At 42.0% G+C, this 4,477-nt stretch overlaps 1 pseudogene; it reads left to right on the top strand.

Annotated features, from left to right (window-relative positions):
• Nucleotides 1-432: 432 nt before the first annotated feature.
• On the top strand, nt 433-1,209 carry LOC127573250 (kelch domain-containing protein 10-like; annotated as a pseudogene).
• Nucleotides 1,210-4,477: the final 3,268 nt, after the last annotated feature.

Below are 4,477 nucleotides of genomic sequence, written 5' to 3'. Positions count from 1 at the left end.
GTAAACCTTGTATAGAATTTGAACACTCAATTAAAGACACCACAGCTGGCATTGATCACAGGAGCCATAAGATTAAAAATTGAAACTTGTTTGAAGTAGCTCTTTGAAATTCTGTTTTATTTTAGACCTTTGGAGCTGCCAGATCCAATAGAATTTAGCCAATACCCTTCCACATCATTTGAAAAGAGAACTACTAATGAATATCAGGAAATTTGGCAACATGGGCATACAGAAAACATGCAAAGTTACAGTTGCTAAATCCCTTTTGTTATATGGAGAAAAAACATATCCACTTGAAAGAAAGGCTTCTGATTATGTTTGAGACCTTGGAGTAACCACTTCAATGCAGGTATCACAAGACACGCAACTGTATTACTGTGAAATACTCCCCCGTGCGTCAGGTCGTCCGGCGGCCGTGGTCACTCTGCGGGGATGTCAGAGCCAACTCTTCTCAGTCAGTTTGTAAAGGTAACGGGGAGGCCGCAGGCCGAGCCGCCAGGCTCTAAGAAGAAAGTCAGATGGTTCCCCGTTAGGAGACTCTTTGCCCATCCTTGCCTCAGTCTCAGGATTCCTTACAGGTTTTCAAAGACAGGTCACATAGCTCCACCTACTTGAAGTGGGCACTGCTGTGTTGCAGATAATTCAAACCTTTATGTGTTTGGAGGCTACAACCTAGACTATGAGGAGTCTGGTGGTCCAGAGAATGAAGCCTACTCATTTTTCTGTGAACTCTGGCGATATCATTTTGCCTCTGGTACTTGGCAACAACTGGGTACAGAAGGATTCATGCCCAAGGAGCTAGCGTCAATGTCAGTTGTCTTGTATGGTAATAACTTGTTGGTGTTTGGAAGCACTGGCATCCCCTTTGGTGAGAGCAGTGGGAATGATGTACACGTGTGCAACGTTAATTACAAATGATGGGCGCTGCTTAACTGTCAAGGGAAGAAACCCAACCTCATCTATGGGCAGGCAATGGTGATCATAAACGGTTACCATTACATATTTGGTGGGACAACTGGTTATATTTACAACACAGTCTTACACCGATTAGACCTTATAGCCCGAGAATGGATACAGCTGAAACCAAATAACCCTCCTAGTGACTAACCAGAAGAAAGGTACTGACATGAAATTGCACACGATAGACAGAGGATATATATACTGGGTGGGGGAACGTCATGGACAACTTGTCCACAAAAAAAATTATAAAGATTTTAATCGGCAGGCATGGTAGCGTAGCGGTTAGCATAACGCTTTACAGCACCAGCAACCCGGGTTCAAAACCGGCCACTGTCTGTAAGGAGTTTGTACGTTCTCCCCATGTCGGTGTGGGTTTCCTCTGGGTGCTCCGGTTTCCTCCCACATTCCAAAGACGTACGGGTTAGGAAGTTGTGGGCATGCTATGTTGGTGCCGGAAACGTGGCGACACTTGCGGGCTGCCCTCAGAACATTACACAAAAAGATGTATTTCGCTGTGTGTTTCGATGTACATGTGACTAATAAAGAAATCTTATCTTACATATTGGAAGTTTTGTTTGAGGTGCAAATATGTTTTCAAAATGCTCTTGATTATTTTATTACTTTTAATGATTGGCTATCCACCAACTGGTTATTCCAGAAATGGACAGGATGGCCTTCAATCCAGGCCACTGCATGCACTGCTCCCAAGGTCACACTGCCTTTTTGCAGTCCTGTGGGAGCTGAGGTCAAGTCTCAAGGCAGAACAAGTTACCAATGACAACTGAAGCTCAGGCAATGGATCTTGCATTATTCCACACTGATGACCTTTATACAACTCACTGCTCTCAAAGGGACATTAATAAGTTAAAACAAATAAAAATCATTAAAAATATACTTCTTATATACAAACACTTTTAAGTGCTAGAAGTTAAATTAAAAAAAAAGATAAAACAAAATAACAAATAAAACTAAACACCTACCAAATTTTTCAGATTGGCGACCTCAGTCAAATCCAATCCCATTTGGCCTACTTACACTGATCCCAGGAGATCTGATACGCTGCTTCTGACCATCAGCATGTTCCTGAATTCCGCAATGCAATGTGCAGCATCAAAGTCAGAAATGAGCTGACCGGCACAATGCTGTTAGCTGGCTGTTCGCTATGGAACCACTGTCTGAAGAGAAGCATAATCCATCCCTATTCTTTTTCAAAAGCGCTTAGTAATATGTCACTGCGATATAATCATGACTCAGTCGATGCTGCCACCTCTTCTGTGCCAGAAATTGTGTTCAAGTCCCATTCACAAGGTTTGAGCATAAATATTGAGGCTCCAGTGCAGTGCCGAGGGTGTGCTGCATTGTTGTGGTGCCTTCTTTCAGGTGAAAGGTTAAGTCAACCCTACATCTGTTTTTTTCAGAAATCTTGTTGGAACTATTTTGAAGAAGAGCAAAAGTGTTTCTTAGTGTATTAACCAATATTTATCCTTAACTAACATCACTAAAACAGATAAACTGGTCATTGTCCCATTGTTGTATGTTGGAGCTTACTGTGTACAAACTGACTGCCACATTTCCTGCATTTCAACAGTGACCACACTTCTATTGAAGTTCATTAGCTATAAAGTTCCTTGGATGGTCCTGAAGTCATGAAAAACACCATATAACTGAAAAACTTAATTTCTTTTCATCACAATTGCAACTCTTTGTTTATCGAGTCATAGACTGAAACAGCACGGCAATAGGCCCTTTGCCACTCCAGGTCCTCTCCCACCGTCAAGCATCCATTTACACTAATCTCATTTTATTCTCCCACATCCCCAGTAGAGGTATATGGGCCAAATGGGATTCACATAAATAGGCATCTCGGTTGGCATGGATGAGTCGGGCTGAATGGCCTGTTTCAATGCTGTATGACTCTGTGTCACTGAATAGCCTAACTTTCATTTTGAGTGAAACTTGTTTTCAACTCCTCACTAGGGGAAATAATTCCTCCCTATGCATCCTAGCAAATCCGTTCACATCTCAATCAGATTGCGCCTTAATTTTCTATATTCACAATAGTGCACAATGTTTCCCATTGGGAATCCCTGGATATCTTGAGTTTTTAACAGGAGGTCCAAGAGCAGGATGTTAGGCAGACAAAACTACACCAGAAAAAATTCTGATGTGCATATTTATAGATAACAATTAGTATAAACAGAATCTCCAACTTCCATGGGAGCTCATTACAGCAATCCCAATGGCATAAATGTGACCTGTGATTAATCAGGAAGGTTCAACAGAACAAGCAGTCATAACATGAGATTCTGGCACTGCATGGGAAATGCATTCTCGGATGATAACCACCTAGCGTATCTGCAAAGTATGTGCACTCAGTGGGTTCTTGACCTCCAACAAAGTCATGAGGAATTTTTAAAATTCATTCAAAGGATGTGGGCTTTGCAGGCTGAACCAGCATTTAACTACCCATCCTTAATTGCCCTTGAGAAGGTGGTGATGAGCTACTTTCTTGAAATGCTGCAGTCCTTGAGGTGTGGGTCTACCCAAACTGCTGTTGGGGAGGGAGTTCCAGGATTTTGACCCAGTGATGGTGAAGGAACGGCGATATGTTTCCAAGTCAGGATGGTATGTAGCTTGGAGGGCTACTTCCAAGGTGATGGTGTCCCTGTGCTTTTGCTGACCTTGCAGCTGGTAGTGGTTCAACCAAAGCGTGTGTGAAAGTTAAAATAAAAAAAACTGCGGATGCTGGAAATCTGCAATGAAAACAGAAAATGTTGGAAACACTGAGCAAGTCAGGCAAGCATCTGTGGAAAGAGAAACAGTTTATGTTTCAGGTCCAGAATTCTTTGTCAGAACTGGAAGTCAAAGAACACAAGTAGAGACAAGTAGAGACACAAGAGATTGCAGATGCTAGAATCTGGATCAACAATCTATCTGCTGGAGAAACTCAACAGGTCAAGCAGCATCTGTGGGGGAAAGGAACTGTCGACTTTTCAGGTTGAAACCCTGCCTCCTGATGGCCAGATAAAGAAAAACTGAGCCAAAATGATGACAGGTGGAAAATGCGAGTTCTGATACAGATGGAAAAAAAAGAGTGAGTTACCTAAAGTTGTGGAATTCAATTTTGAATCCAGAAGGCTGGAAAATGTCCAGACAGAAGATAAGGAGTTGTTCCTCAAGCTTGCAACAGTGCTGGAGGTTGCAGACAGAAAAGTCAGAGTGGGAGTGGGATGGTGAATTAAAGTAGCAGGCAACTGGAAGCTTAGGGTCACTCCTGCAGACTGCCCATTTGGGTTATGCTCCTTCTTTATTGAAAAGTAATGGAACAGTTTGTGGTGTGAGCTTCCAGTGTAAAACTAAATTATGAAAAGAAAAGTTGTGCTTAGAGCTTTGTTGTCCATTTTGGTTCTCTTTTGTTGTGGATATTACATTTGTACTTCATTATGCAGCATGCCTGAGACAAAAAAGGGTGAAAAGAGCTCTTACATTATTTTGGATAATTTTCTAATATATTTTC

Source organism: Pristis pectinata, chromosome 8 (genome assembly GCF_009764475.1).
Source record: "Pristis pectinata isolate sPriPec2 chromosome 8, sPriPec2.1.pri, whole genome shotgun sequence".
NCBI lineage: Eukaryota > Metazoa > Chordata > Chondrichthyes > Rhinopristiformes > Pristidae > Pristis > Pristis pectinata.
This window is presented reverse-complemented; position numbering and strand designations above follow the sequence as displayed.